Genomic DNA, 16,418 nt, shown 5'->3' on the forward strand with positions numbered 1-16,418 from the left:
TTTTCCCCCTATCATCCCTTCCCTCCCTACCTTCCCCCAGGTTCTTTTTTTTTTTTTTTGATTGTGATTAAGTGATTACATAATTTCCTGAATTTCACAGTATTGTGGAATAATGATGCTCATTTAAAGTCATAAATTCATTCTAACTTTCCTGGAGCAAATTGTCTATCACAGTCTATAACATATAACGGTGTTCACATGTTATACACCATACATGTGATCAGCAGCATGGGGATATTTAGTAGTGGTTTGACCAGATGAGTGGGAGTTCTTTGTTTCTTAAGTCCTGTTAGTTTTGTCATAGCACCTAACATTTTTGATTTAGCATCCACTTATCAGGGAGACCATGTACTGTTTGTCTCTTTGCTCTTGGCTTACCTCGCTCATCATGATTCCTTCTAGCTCCATCCATTTCCCTGCAAATGCCATTATTTTGTCATTTCTAATGGTTGCATAATATTCCATTGTGTATAGCTACCACAATTTTTGGATCCATTCATCTGTGGTGGGGCATCTGGGTTGTTTCCATATCCTAGCTATTGTGAACAGTGCTGCAATAAACATGGAGGGCACGTGTCCTTGTATATTGGTTCCTGTTGTTCAGGGTAGATGCCTAGAAGTGGGTACATACTATTTTTTTAATCTGTTTATCCCTTGATTGATATTTGGTCATTTTCACATTTGCCTGCTGTTCCTAATATGATACCAGCCTAGGTACAGAATCATATTCTCCAACTTTTGCTTTCATTTTTTGGAGGATGAATATACATATGTTCTGTTTTCACACAAAAACCTCTATGCTATGCTTAATTTTTTCCATGTTATCCAAAAGAGATTCACCATTTTAACTATCAGTAATTACAAGTATTCTTTCTGACTTCTAGATTTTACACAAATTCTCTGCATTTTTCTATTTTACCTCTTGTTTATTCAGTGTTTGCTTATCATCCTGCATGCTATTTTTATCTTTCTGACATCCCTGTCTTAATGCAGATAAAGTATGTCTGAGTAATCTGAGTTATATTTCTCTAGTGATTAGTGTTGCAAAGCATCTTTTCTTTTGTTCATTGATCGTAAAAATATCTTCCCTCTTTTCCTCTTTTTGCTTTTCTTTTTTTCTTCTGGTCTTATTGTTTGTTATCTTTAAGTAGTTATACAAAGAATATCTTCTTTGGAGGAATGTTTTTCCAAAGTCCTTCACCCTTTGCTTATTGCCTAGGTTTATTGTAGTTATGGTAAACTGTCAGAGTTCTTTGTGTATCCTAGATATTAATTTCTTATCAGACAAAAGTATTTCAAATATTATCTCCAGTTGGATAGAGTGGTTTGTAGCTGAAATTCAATGTAATCTACATTTGTTGTCTGCTTTTCATTTTAAATTATGCCAGAAATCATTGCAAAATGCTATATAATGAAAATTTTCCACAATGCAGTATCTTTTTTTTTTTTTTTTGTCAGTCATGGGGCTTAAAACTCTGGGCCTGGGCACTTCAGCTCAAGGCAAGCCTTCTACCACTTGAGCCACAGCACCACTTCCTGTTTTCTGGTGGTTTATTGGACATAAGAGTCTCATGGAGTTTCCTGCCCAGCTGGCTTTGAACTGCGATCCTCAGATCTCAGCCTCCTGAATAGCTAGGATTATAGGCATGAGCCACAGGCACCCAGCAACCTCACTCTTATTAAGCACTTGGACCTCTACTATTTGAGCCATTCCTCTGGTATTCAGACTTTAGTTCATGTGTGTGTGTGTGTGTGTGTGTGTGTGTGTGTGTGTGTGTGTGTGTGTTGTTCTTTGCAAAAGGTTATTCTCAATTGTGATCCTCTTTTTTACTTATTTGGGTTTTTGTAGTTTCAGTCCTGGGACTTGAACTCAGGACCTAAGCACTGTACCTGAACATTTGTGCTCAAGGCTCTATGGTTTGAGCCACAGCTCCTCCTCTGGCTTTTTGGTAGTAAACTGGAGATAAGATATCACAGACTTTCCTGGCCATGTACCCATGCTGGCTTTGAACGGTGATCCTTAGGTATCAGCCTCCTGAGTAGCTAGTATTACAGGCATGAGCAACCAGTACACCCAGCAAGACCTCACTCTTAGTAGGCACTTAACACTGTACTATTTGAACCATTCCTCTAGTCTTTAGGCCTTTTTTTAAAAAACAGTCTTACTTTGCCCAGGCTATTCTGGACTATGATCCTTTTTTTTTTTTTTTTAATTTTTGGTGCCAGTCCTAGAGCTTGAAATCAGGGTGAGGGTGCTGTCTTGGAGTTTTTATGTTCAAGGCTAGCTCTCTACCACAACTACAGCTCCACTCCTGGTTTCTTGGTGGTTAATTGGAGAAAAGAGCCTCATGGACTTTCATGCTCATGCTGGCTTCAAACTGCTCACTCAGCCTCCTGAGTGAGCAGCTAGGTTTTTAGTCATGAGCCATGGGTACCTGGCCTAATGACCCTACTATTTTAAGCTTCCTAGGTAACTGATGTGACAGGTCTAACCAACTGTGCCCAGCTTTTGAAGGATTATGATGGAAATCTCAAGCACCTATTCTGGGACTGGATGGAATTTGTCAACAAACTCTGTGGACCGGGGCTGAGCAGATCAACGGCATTGAATTGCTTGCAATCAAATAGGCCTGGGAATTTAAATAGAGTCATAGAACAGGACAGAGTGAAATTAGGTCCATCTGCCCAGCACAAAGTAAACTTCAAAACATGATATAGGAACACAGTAAAATAAAATCACCTTTGCCCCATATATACAGCTTCTCCCATAGGACTGAATTGACAGCTCCATTCTCAGCTGCTTCTTGTCCATCTCTAAAGGTATCAACTGTCTTGTCACCTTCCCAAACTATAAAGCCCCAAACCATTGTTGCTTATTCTCTATTGTAGACCCTGTGGAAATATAAAAAAAAAAAACATCTCAGGACGCTGGTAGACATGCTTGAGTTGCATCAGACAATGTTGTCTCAGGGAGTAGGGGCCTGGAAGGGTCTTCTACTGTTCCTTCCTCCCTCCCACCCCCACCAGCTTAGGTCCCAAGAGTCAGAGACCTAAGAGTATCCCTTAGGTCTCACCTTGTCTGTGAGAAGGTAAGAAAAGCCAGGCAGACACCCTGACCTTCTCTGTCCCTGTCTTATGAAGTACCATTCAGGTTTCTGGCCAGAGATGAGAAAGGGAGACAGTAAATCCTTGTTCACTTTCTGCTATTCTCACCTTCACTATTCATATGCTCATGCTCAGTCCAGGGCCTTCACAACCCTCAACTACAGAGAGTTTAAGAAAATCTTCATCAGATACTCTCCCAAATCTGCTGCTCATTCACTGCCATCTGCTAGCTGCTTCTAAAGATGTTTCAGCATAGTGGCCAGTCTTGGCATCCACAATGCTTAGATACAAAAATGACCTCCACTTTGGGAAAGAGGACGTCTACTCCCAGGGGTATGGTCACTGGTGTTGCCTCTTTGGTTGAATTTGTCCCTTTTCTTTTTCTCCTTTTTTGGTTATTAAAAAAGAAAAAGTGAACTTACTTTACGGGATAACACCTATTGAAAAAGATGATTGGTTATTGAAATCCCAGCTTGACCTAAATGTGAGTGCATTGCAATTTAATGCAACTATATTAGGTGTTCTTTCAGCTTCTAGTTAGTTTGTTCTTGATGACTGTGTTTTGTGTCATCTCATTCTTATTCTGTGTCTATATTGACTGGCATGACGAAGTCTAAAAATCAGAGGCCTACAGCACTAGTCCTGGTAGAATCTCATCAATGTTAGTGTCTCCCAACTCCAAATCCCACACTGGGTGACTTAGGTGATCAGGACTGTGATCTAGCGGTTAGAGGTACCCCACCCCATGACATGTATTAGTCTCATAGGGAACCCCATGTGAACATACCTGATTTCTGGCCTGGGAACAAGCATGGCAGCCCTCCTGAAGGTGTACAGAGGACATGATCACTGCACACTCTAAGCTACCTTTTATCACTTGATATTTGGGTTTAAAATTTTTTTTATTGTTGATACTGTATAGAGGAATTACAGTTACATAAGAAATGTAATGAGTCTATTTCCTATCCGGCATTGTTACCCCCTCCTTTCGTTTTTCCCCTACTATCCTTCCCCCCCACTGCCTCAACCCCACCATCCCCTCCTCTCCACCGGAAAGTTGTAAAGTTAGTTTTTAACATAGTGTCTTGTACATCTTATTGTTACAGTGTATCCTTGTTTCAGCATTTTGTTATTTCCTTTCCCCTCCCCAAATTAGAAAAATGTGTATACAAGATGCAGGGCACGTGAAAACAGGTGCTATACCATGGGGGGAAGAACATACCAAAAAAAACAAAAAAAATCACATAGTACATTAAAAACAATGGCAACAAATAAAAAAAAAACAAACCTCTGTGTCCATATCTTGGGGTTCATTTTGCTTAGCATTATCTTATATGGTCATATGTACATAGCTTTTGACCTTTTCTGCTTGTTTGGTAAGATTATCCTAGATGTATACTAGTTATTGCAAATAAGGGAAGCCATGGAACCTATGTTTCTTTGGGCCTGGCTTACTTCACTTATTATAATTTTTTTCAAGTCCTTCCATTTTCTAACAAATGGGGCAGTGTCATTTTTTCTGATGGAGGCCTAGAATTTCATTGTATTCACTAGCCATACAACAGACAAGGGCCTCAGATCTAAAATATACTTAGAACTCAAAAAATTAAATCCCCAAAGGCAAATCCTCAAAGAAACAACTGCCCCATTAATAAATGGGCTAAAGACTTAAAGCGAGACATCTCTGAAGAGGAAATAAAAATGGCCAACAAACACATGAAGAAATGCTCAACTTCTCTAGCCATAAAAGAAATTCAAATCAAAACAACATTAATATTCCACCTCACCCCAGTTAGAATGGCTATAATCAAGAAATCTAATAATAACAGATGCTGGAGGAGATGTGGCCAAAAGAGAACCCTACTGCATTATTGGTTGGAGGGCAAACTTATTCAAACACTCTGGAAAGAAGTATGGAGGTTCCTCAAAAGACTATACATAGAACAATCCCACTTCTGTGCATTTACCCAAATGAGCACAAACAAGGCCATACCAAAGCACATCTATGTTTATCACAGCATTATTCAACATAGCTATACAAAGCCATACTAACACAACTATGTTTATCACAGCATTATTCACCATAGCTAAGATATAGATCCAACCCAGATGCCCCTCCATAGATGAATGGATCAAGAAAATTATATTTGAGTTTTTTTAGGCATATAAAAGAGATACATAAGCCGGGCACCTGTGGCTTAGGCCTATAATCCTAGTTAGTCAGGAAGCTGAGATCTGAGGATCTCAGTTCAAAGCCAGACCAGCCAAGAAAGTCCATGAGAATCTTATCTCCAATAAACCACTCAGAAATGAGAAGTGGCACTGTGGCTCAAGTGATAGAGCGCTCACTTTGAGCTGAAGAGCTGAGAGATAACACCAAGGCTCAGAGTTCAAGTCCCTAGACTGACAAAAAAAAAGGGGGGGGGGGCTGGAATATGTGTGCTGGGCCCCAGTGATTCACACTTATAATCCTAGCTACTTGGGACAATGAGATCTGAGGATGTTGGTTGGAAGCCAGCCCTGACTGGAAAGTCCAAGAGACTTATCGTCAATAAGCTGAAGTGGCTCAAGTGGAAGTATGCCAGCCTTAAGGGAAAAAGCTAAGGGATAGCCCCCAGGCCTTGAGATGAAGTACCAGTGTGGGCTTGTGTGGCCCGAGGGTGACTCTCTGGGATGAAATCTACATTAAGCAGCACATCTGCTGATCCTCAACACTTCCCTCACATTAAGAAAATCTTTGGAGCTTGTCTTATGCACACTTCAGCTGATCTTGTTGTGTGTGGGGTGGAGGTGGGGGGTGGGGGTGAGCACCCTTAACACTGCAAAATTGAAACCATAGAGGTATTTTACCTGTTAGTCTAATTTTTGGGGAGAAGGGTGGGTTTGGTTTTGTTTTTCTCATCTTGCTGCTTTTTCTAAGCAAACTGATTGTTCAAGGTTGTTATCTCCAGTTAGTGGTAATTGATGTGCAGCTGCTCAAGAGGGTATAATCAAGGGACCAAAAAATTTCGTTTTTCGACATAACAATTTGTACATCTTGGGTGGGGTGGGTTAGGGGGCTGGAGGAATGGGGGGAAGATGGGAAGGGATGGGAAGGGGAAACAAAAAAATTTAATTTAATTTAATTAAAAAAAAAAGAAATGTCCTCATTACCTTGCTCATGTAATTGTAACCCCTCTGCACAGTACTTTCATAATAAAAACTTATTTTTTTAAAAAATCAAGGGACCAAAAAAAAACCCCAAAACACAAACAAACAAAAATCTAAGTAGCAATGAGCTTTTCTTACAAATTACAAAACAGTTTGTATCAAAAAGACAGAACTTCAGTGTATTTTCAGCCATCTTCCAGGATATAGACAGCAGCTGTACACTTAAATAAATAGATAATCTAGCTTAGGAGAGGTTTATATAATTGTTAAACAGTCATAGTTGATCGGATTCTTTTAGTTTTCATTTTGGGAAGGGTTCTGAAACACTTAAACCATGCCATCACTAATCAGTGATAAACAAGTTATGTTTTCTAGTGGTGTTGTCCTATTGTTCCTTAGGATAAGGCCCTAAGAAGATGATATTGATCAGTGGTAACTCCAGTCTTTCCCAGATTCCAAGGTGACTGTAAAGTTGATGTAGAGAGAATTACTTAAAGCTAAGAACACAAACAAAAATAAAGGCAGAGATACCATTTTTTTCTAATTAAGAAAAAAAATGCAATAATCTTAACTACTCAGGACACTGAGATCTAAGGATCACAGTTTGAAGTCAGCCTGGGCTGATAAACCCAAGAGATTCTGATCTCCAACCACCTAGAAAAAAAGCTAAGTGTTTCTTCCATTCTATTTTTTTAGCTTCCTTATCGAAGATTAGATGGCTATAGGTCTGTAGGTTCATTTCTGGGTTTTCAATTCTATTCCATTGGTCCTGAGGTCTGTTCTTATGCCAGTACCAAGCTGTTTTGATTACTATGGCTTTATAGTAGAGTTTGAAATTTGGTATTGATATTCCGCCAGCAGTGTTCTTTCCGTTGAGGAGCGTTTTTGCTATTCGGGGTTTTTTATTGTTCCATATGAATTTTTGGATTGCCTCTTCTATTTCCTTGAAGAATGAGGTTGGAATTTTGAGAGATATCGCATTGAATTTGTAGATAGCCTTGGGAAGTATTGCCATTTTCACTATGTTAATCTTTCCAATCCAGGAGCATGGGAGGTTTTGCCATTTTCTAAGTTCTGTTTTGATTTCCTTTTTCAAGATTTTAAAGTTTTCAGCATAGAAAGAATGACATTGCCCCATTTGTTAGGAAATGGAAAGGCTTGGAAAAAATTATATTAAGTGAAGTAAGCCAAGCCCAAAGAAACATAGGTCCCATGGTTTCCCTTATTTGCAATATCTAGTATATGTATGAGTCAAGCAGAAAAGGTCAGATAATGTGATGTTAGGAAAATGAACCCTTAAATATGTATTTAAAGGTATTTTTCTTTCATACATTTGTTTCTAACGCATTTATAAGATTATTTCTTTGTTGCTTTGTATGTCCCTCCCGCACAGTATAACCCCTGCTTTCACTATATTTGATGTAGGTATAATTTGTAGAGGAGATGGGGAAAAACAAGTCGTTTAAGGATACAGGTGCACCCATTGCAACAATGAGAAGTACAAGTTGTCATGTTGAAAACGAACTTTACAACTTTGGTGGGGGGGGAGAGGGGAGGCGGGGGAGGGGGGGAGATTGGGTGGGGGGGGCGGGGGGAGGCTGGGAAGGGATGTGAAGGGTAAACAAAGGAGGAGGCTGCAATGCTTGATAGAAATGTACTCATTATCTTGCCCATGTAATTGTAACCCCTCTGTACAGTATGTTCACAAAAAATTTAAAAATAAATAAAAATAAATAAAAATAAAAATAACCGGTAAAAAAAAAAAAGCCATGAGCTTAAAAGCCAAGCCAGATTCCAAGGTTCTAAGTTCATACCAGTGTATATTTTTGAAAATTATCTTAAAATTGTAAACTTTAGAAAGACTTTCTTAAATTTGTTTAAATAGTTGAAAATTAGAATCTTCAATGTAACATAGTTGTTTTTTTTTTCCACAGAAAAGAAAATATGGTACTTCAAAACATGTTCTTGGTCAAGTAACCCTCTGCTATTTTCATTCAAGGGTGTCATGTGGTTCATGATATTTTCTTGGTCAATTGACTTCTGTTGTTCAAGGGTATCACATGGTATCATGTGGTCCCTATTCTGACATATGACAGTTCATGTTCAGTACAATGAAGAGCACATTATAAAAGGTAAGTCCTTACCCCTGGCCACAACCTCAGGGGAAGACATGTGGAATGTGCTCTGTGTGCTCCTCCGAACAAACTCATGACATTCCCTTTATGTGAAGAAAATACCTGAACCTTGTTTATTTCCTGTAATACTTGGTCACATAACTGTATTATGTTCCATGGCTAAGATTAACTCTCTTTGTTTGTATGCTGTATATAAGCATGTAGTGTTTTTAATAAACTTTTTCTATACCTGCAAGGTGTAGTCCATTCTGCCCAGGAACCTTGTTCTCAGGTCTCGCTGTGTAGAACAGCAACACAATCCTCTAACTTGTTCTTTGGGGTAAGCCAAAGGAGACCCATGCAGAAGAGATTGTAAGACTCAATTGTAAGTCAAAAGTGGCAAGTTAAATAAAATTGATTTTTATTTTTAAAGTGTTATCTACTGATGAGCTTCAGAGTTGGTGAGAATGTGGAGAAATGGAGTCTCCTGTTTACTCTTGAAATTGATGCCACTTTTTAACAAGTAAAAATTGTATATATGTATTTATGATGCACATCATGAGATGATTGTGCATTATGGAATGACTACAATTTAACAAATGTATCTCCTCACATTCTTTAATTCTGGTGATGAAAATCCATGTGCTCTATTCTCTGACCATTTTTCAAATATATAACATATTATTCTTAACTGTAATAAGCATGGTATATAGGAGATTCCTTGAATTTATTCCTTCTGCCTATCATGGCTTTATAAAACTTAATTCCACATGTGGACATATCTGCCGGTAGACATTTACCCTATCTCCAGAGGTGGACAATATGGATTTTCCATTATTTACCTCTCCCAAGTCCAGCAGCCAACATTCTTTCTTCTGTTGCTATGAACTTGACTAAAGCTGTGGGTTTAATATTTAGTCCTCCTAAACTTACATTGAAATGTAGTAGGCATCACAACAGTATTAAGACATGGAATGAACAAGAAATAAGTAGACCCTCAATTTCCCTGCTTTGTAAGGTTGAATAATATTCTATTGTATCTAGCTATCATATTGTTTAATCTGTTAGTCCTTGGTGAATATTTTCTTGTTTTCGCATTTGCTTCTTGATAGAATTGTAGCTATCAACTAGGTACAAAAATATACTATTCAACTTTTGTTTTAACTTCTCTTGAATGTAAACTCAGAAGCCAAATTGCTGGATATATAACTTCATGCTTAGTGGTTTCATTGTTATCCTCAGAGGATATATATCATTACACAATGCATAATAGACACCTTGTTAACACATAGCATTTTCTTTTAGTCTTTTCCTGAATCAACCATCTGGATGTGTGGAAAGTGGTTAGTGATTAATGTTGTGGAGCATCTTTTCTTTTGCTCAGTGGCCTTTTGTGTATCTATTTATGCACTTTGTCCATTTCTTATTGCATTGTTTTGTTCTTACTGTTTATAGAAAAAATGGGGCCATAGGGCTTTCCTATTTATAAGCTTATTTATGCTTAAATCAATAAACCATCTAGAAGCACAATAAGACCTATCATATTGTTGTTGTTCTTGATTGTTAGGAGCTCTTTCTATATTCTAGATATTAATCCCTTACCAGAAAATTGACTTTCAAATATTATCTTCCATTCTGTGAATTGCTTTTGCATTCTATTGATACTATTATTCAATTAAATTATTTTGGGAGGGGGAATACTAGGCCTTGAACATAGGTCCTGGTCGCTGTTCCTTAGCTTTTCTCCTCAAGGCTGGCAATCTTGAATGATAGCTCTACTTCCAGCTGATTGTTCTGATTAATTTATCTTTGCTGATTAATTGGATATTCTTGCCCAAGCTGGCTTTGATCCATGATCCTCAGATCTCAGTCTTCTAAGCAGCTAAAATTACAAGCATAAGCTGCCAGCACCTGGCTTCAGTAAACTTTTCTTTTTCAGTAAACTTTTTTTTTTTTTTTTTGGGTCAGGTCGTGGGGCCTGAACTCTGTGCCTGGGCATTGTCCCTCAGCTCTTCAGCTCAAGGCTAGCGCTCTACCACTTGAGCCACAGCACCACTTCCGGCTTTCTTCTTTTTGTTTATGTGGTGCTGAGGAATTGAACCCACGGCCTCATGCATCCAAGGCAAGCACTCTACCACTGAGCCACCTTCCCAGCCCCTTCAGTAAACTTTTTAACTGTGATGAAATCTAAATTTACTTTTGTCTAGGTTTTATTTTTTTTGTTGTTGCATCCAAAAACCATTACAGAATCCTTTATCATAAAGATTTTCACTTGGATTTTTCTCCCAGAGAAAGAAAGAAACTTTTTGTTTATGTTAGTATACATCATGACCATCCCAGGGGACCACGTGGAGGCAGGCAGGCACAGGAGAAAGATTATTATAAGGTTTATTAGAGGGGCCATATCTCCCCCTGGAGAGGGAGCAATATGGCGTCTGCCCCCATCCTGGTGGATAGTTTTGGAGCAAGTGTCATGGACAGGTAGGTCACAGGAGAAGAGAGGGAGTGGCCAGCTATATGGCAGGAACTCTAGGGCAGGGAGGAGCTCAGGTCTGGGTGGAGCTGAGGACCAGAGGTGGGAATAATGCTAACAGTTTACCACTTATAGTTATAGGATCAAGAGCCCCCTTTCTCTCATCATCTTTCTGTATAGGAACTGCCTACAGAAATTCTCTAACCTTGGGCTGGGAAGGTGGCTCAGTAGTAGAGCGCTTGCCTTGCATAAATGAGGCCCTGGGTTCGATTCCCCAGCACCACATAAGCAAAAGGAAAAAAAGCCGGAAGTGGCACTGTGGCTCAAGTGGTAGAGCGCTAGCCTTGAGCTGAAAAGCTGAGGGACAGTGCCCAGGTCCAGAGTTCAGGCCCCACAACTGGACCCAAAAAAAAAACCCAAAAACAAAAACAAGAAATTCTCTAACCTAGCTTGTCTGATAGTAGGCCATAAGACCTTCAAGGGTCTGCCCACACCTGGAAGGAAGGAACGTTTCACAGAAAGACAAAAGAATCTGAGCTCACAGGTCTTGCAAGCTGTAGAACAGAGAATCAGAGTCAGAATTAGACCGTTGGGAGGGAAATTCCATTTTTACACGGCACTGTTTTTTTTTTTGCCAAAGCTAAGCACACACTAGGCAGCTTGTCCTGGGACATTAGACTTTCATATCTAAAAACTCTCATGCCACACAAAACTTTTAACAAATTTCTTTTTCACAGCCATTTCAGCAATGGCTTACCTGATAGGGAGGGAAGGTATAAAACCTGTTGCCTGTAACACTCAGTGTGCCTAAAATCTAAAATAATACTGAGAAATACTTAAATTCCAGAGAAATAAGCAAGAAAGTGAAGGACATTTTAGCTTACTGAAACAGCTATCTATAAAAAGTCTGTTAAATAATCTACAATAAAATGGTATTTGTAACCATTGTGGTTTGTGGAGAGGGTGTGGTGGGGGCAGGTATTGGGGCATGAACTCAGGACCTTGCGTTTTCATTTGGCATTCTCACCGATGGCTGGTTTTCTTTCACGAGTCACAGCTCTACTTCTAGCCTTTTGCTGGTTAATTAGAGACAAAAGTCTCACAGACTTTTCTACCCTAGCTGGCTTTGAGCTATTATCCTCAGATCACATGGCCTCCTGAGTATCTAGGATTGATAGGCATGAACCATTAGCTCTCAGTACCATTGTGTTCTTATACCTGCCTTCTTTCTTATCTCCATGTCTTTGAAAATAATGTTAATGAATGCTACTTATTAAATAGCTACATTGTAACCAAATGGCCAAGCTTTAGTCACTTAATACAATGCAGTAGGTAGATCTTTTTAATTCCTATATAAAACATATTATCTGTGTTCACTGACTCTTCTGCAACAGGAATATAAAGACACACATTAAGAACAGGAAATGCTGGAAAAGAGTAATCATTATTTTCTCAGACTAGAAGAAGTGTTCCATACTGAGCTCTTGCATCTTAGCATATCTGGCATTTTAGCAGTAACCCTGAACAACCATCAGGTTCCACAATCAGAGGCTGGGGTAGATCTCCAAATAGAGGGTGGTCGATCTCTCAGTGGATCCTTCTCAGTTGAGGATAAAGTTGAGACATATTTGAAATCATGGCTATAGATCTGATTTCAAGACAATGAAATCAAAGGAAAGAGACAGCAACTATAGGAATGAGGAAATAGGGAACAAGGATAACACATAAGAAAACAAGCTAGCTTATGAATTTGTTTCCTCTAGATGTCTTATAAGTAGAATACTAAAACATATAATCTTCTGTGTCTAGCTTAATGATTTAACATAAAGCTTTTAAAGTTTACCCAGATCATAATATATTATACACACATATATTTAACATAAAATTATATATTTGTTTAAATGGCTAACAATATTCCATAGTGTGACACATCTTCTCTCTTGGACAGACATTTGATTTCTTCCATAATATGGGAGTATTTTATTAATAATGATGCTAGGACATTTATATATGTGATTTTGCATTAGCGTACATTTTCATAAGTCTTGAGTATATAAACAGGAGTCAAATAGGTATGCTTAACTTTTCACAGTACTATGTGAAGTTATTTCTTTTTTTTCTTCATTCTTTTTTTCCTATGGCTTATCCCCTGCTGTATTTAATTTTGGTACCCTGTGTATTGTATATATTTATCTGAATTAGCGAAGGGGAAGGAAGCAACAAAATGGTGAGACAAAGGGCAAAGGGTGAACCAATGTAACAGCAATACTCACAAGACAACATGTTGGAAATGAACTTTACAACTTGCAAGGGAAATTGGGGGGGGCGTAGGAGAAAAACAAGGGAGGGGGTAACAATGTTTGACAAGAAATGTACTTACTACCTTACATATGAATTGTAACCCTTCTGTATATCATCTTGACAATAAAATTAAATTTTAAAAAAAGCTACCAGACTGTTGTCCACCATTGCTGTGCCATTTTACCTTCCCACATGCTTGATGAAAAGGAGGAATATTAGGGATCCTGTCACTCCTGTCTTTTTAAAAAAATTGTCCTTTTGAATTATAATAATAATTATAGAAGGGGTGAAAATTTTGTTCCTTCTCTTCTTCATGACTACTATTATTATTATTACTATTATTTTGACTAAGGCAAAAAAGAGAGTTGAGGGCTGGGAAGGTGGCTCAGTGGTAGAGCACTTGCCTTGCTTGCATGAGGCCCTGGGTTCGATTCCTTAGCACCACATAAGAAAAAAGCCAGAAGTGGCGCTGTGGCTCAAGTGGTAGAGTGCTAGCCTTGAGCTGAAGAGCTGAGGGACAGCGCGCAGGCCCAGAGTTCAGGCCCCACGACCGGACCCAAAACAAAAAAAAAGAGAGTTGATACACAAGAATGATTTCCCACAAATCTTTTTGGTGGTGGTGGTGGTGGTCATGGGGCTTGAATTTTGGGCCTGAGCGCTGTCCCTCAGCTCTTCAGCTCAAGGCTAGCACTCTACCACTTGAGCCACAGTGCCACTTCCTGTTTTCTGAGTGGTTTATTGGAGGTAAGAGTTTCACAGACTTTTCCTGCCCAGGCTGGCTTTGAACCACAATCCTCAGATCTCAGCCAACTGAGTAGCTAGGATTGCAGGTGTGAGCCACTGGCGCCCGGCTGCCACAAATCTTAAACTTCCATAATGCAAATTACAGAATATGCAAGACATTTCATTTTAAACCCATTGTACTAACAGCTATGCCTGCATTTTTCAAAAAAAATTAAAAATAACAATCCAATGAAGAAAACATTTTTCAGTATTCCTTAATGTAACTTTTTCCCACTATATTGTCTGAAGAGGGTAGATATCTCAGCTCTAGTTTTTGTGAGCACAAAATTTGAGTGAATAAAACAATCCTCTTTGAGCCATAGTTTTATTCAATATAAAATGTGAAAAGCATCTAAAACCTCATAAGGTTGTGCTCAAAATTAAGTGAAACAACACATGGTAATAAAACCAGTCACATCCAGGAAGTGGGGGTGTAGGTCAAGTGGTAGAGTGCCACCCATGAACCTAAAAAGGCTAAGTGAGAATACAAGGCCCTGAGATCAAGCTCCAGTACCAACACAAAATGAATGAATGAATGAATAAATAAATAAATGAAAACAGTCACATCTAGAATTTTCCCCTCAAAATTTGACCTATCTTTGGGAAATGTCATTCAGTTCAAAGGAAAATTAATACCATTATTAAAAATCTGGTGCTGTGGGAAATTTGATCACATTTTTTGCCTTGATCATTACCTATCTGAACTTTTAAATTTTTTTACTGTTATTTTATAAACTTGAGGTACAGAGGGGTTACAGTTTCATAGACCAAGTAATGAATACATCATCCTTTCCTTCGTTCTCTCCTAGTTCACATCTAAAATTTTATTTGATGCATTAGAGCAGTGTTTAACTTGGATTAACTTATTTAACCAGGTAAACATCCTCATGGCAACAGTGTCTCCCACTGCAAGTTTTCATCCATCTTTTTTCTAATTGTCACTGGAAATCTCCACTCAATGTATCTGAGGGTCCTCCAAGAAGGATGATAAATTGTAACAAATGCTTCTCATTCTAGAAGAAATGATAGGTATAAAGCAGAGGGTTTAGAGCAATTTGAGTTTAGTACATCAGGTGCTAGCCAGGGGACCAGACCTGAGTCCATAGGGACACTAACAGTCTTTGTCCTTCATTCCAGCCCTTTACCTAGATCTGGAGGACTGAGAGCTAGCTTCAGTTCTCCCTTTGCAAGTGTTCTCCATTCTGCTCCTCAAGGAGTTGGTATGGTTGTAGGAAATGTTGGGGTGGGAAGTGCATGAAGTTTGCAAAAATAGACACACAGTATGAATGGAAAAAGGGATGGTTTGATGTTCATTAATTGTGAAATCCTTATTGAAGTTCCTGCTACAGTAGGCCCGATGCTCAGGCATCAGTACAAACCAAGATTCCCTGTACTGGGCGATCATACATTCAAATGGACTGGTAGCAAGAAACCTACTGAAAATTTTTATAGATTTTCAAATTCTTTTCTTTTCCAGTGATCTAAAGTTCTGGACAGTTTTCTTTCTTAGGAGTCCCTGAAAAGTGAAATTTCACAATAGGCGTTTTAACCCTGGTAGAAGGATATTCTGAAAAGGTGGTCATCCCCCCTTCTCCATATTTCATGAGGAAAAAGAGTCACCCTGAAGAAAATTCCATAAACTTTCTCATGTTATTGTCTCAAAGACATTATGACCAGGGCTATTGGAACCTCTCATCAGGGATAGAACTCTGCCTAGCTCACTCTGGAGCACTACTGATTCAAGGGTTTCTGCACAAAATATGAAGTTCTACCTCTGTTGCTTGACTCTACCCACCTCACCCTGTTGTAGCCAGTTTTTATGGAATTGAATAGCTACACTTAAACTTCAGGGACTGCACCAAGACTCCTGCTGACACTGTTTGTTTTTCTTTTTTTGGTGCCAGCACTGGAGGTTGAACTCAGGACCTGGATACTGTCCTGTAGGTCTTTCACTCAAGGTTAATGTTCTGCCACTTGAGCCACAGTTCCACTTACAGTGTTTTGCTGGTTAACTGCAGATAGCCTTGAACTGTGATCCTCAGATCTCAGCCTGCTGAGTAGCTTGGATTATGAACTACTGGCACCTACTCCTGCTGGTTTTCTTGGAAAAGAAGTAGGGGGTGAGGGAAGAAGGAAGGGGTAATGGGGTAGCTATTGAAAGACAATGAATGGTTTCTCAGGGGTCAAAATATTCATAGTAACAAGAGTCCACCATGAAAAGATATTTGGAACTTTAATGGCATCAAATAATGCAAACTCTTCTCTTTTAGATTCAGTGTTATACATACCATAGATGTCTTTCTTTCTTTGTCAGTGAAAATGTAGCATTCTATTGTTGGAACAAATAATTAATTTCAGTCTTTTTTTCCCCTCTATCGATGCATGTGACTTTTGTGTGTATTTCACAAACAAAAATGTTACAGTGAATATCTTTTTAAAAAAAAAAAAAAACAACAGTGACTATCTTTGTGTACATGTTTTTTGTTGGTCTG

Source organism: Dipodomys merriami, unplaced genomic scaffold, assembly GCF_024711535.1.
Source record: "Dipodomys merriami isolate MVZ:Mamm:240054 unplaced genomic scaffold, mDipMer1.0.p SCAF_22, whole genome shotgun sequence".
Classification (NCBI taxonomy): domain Eukaryota; kingdom Metazoa; phylum Chordata; class Mammalia; order Rodentia; family Heteromyidae; genus Dipodomys; species Dipodomys merriami.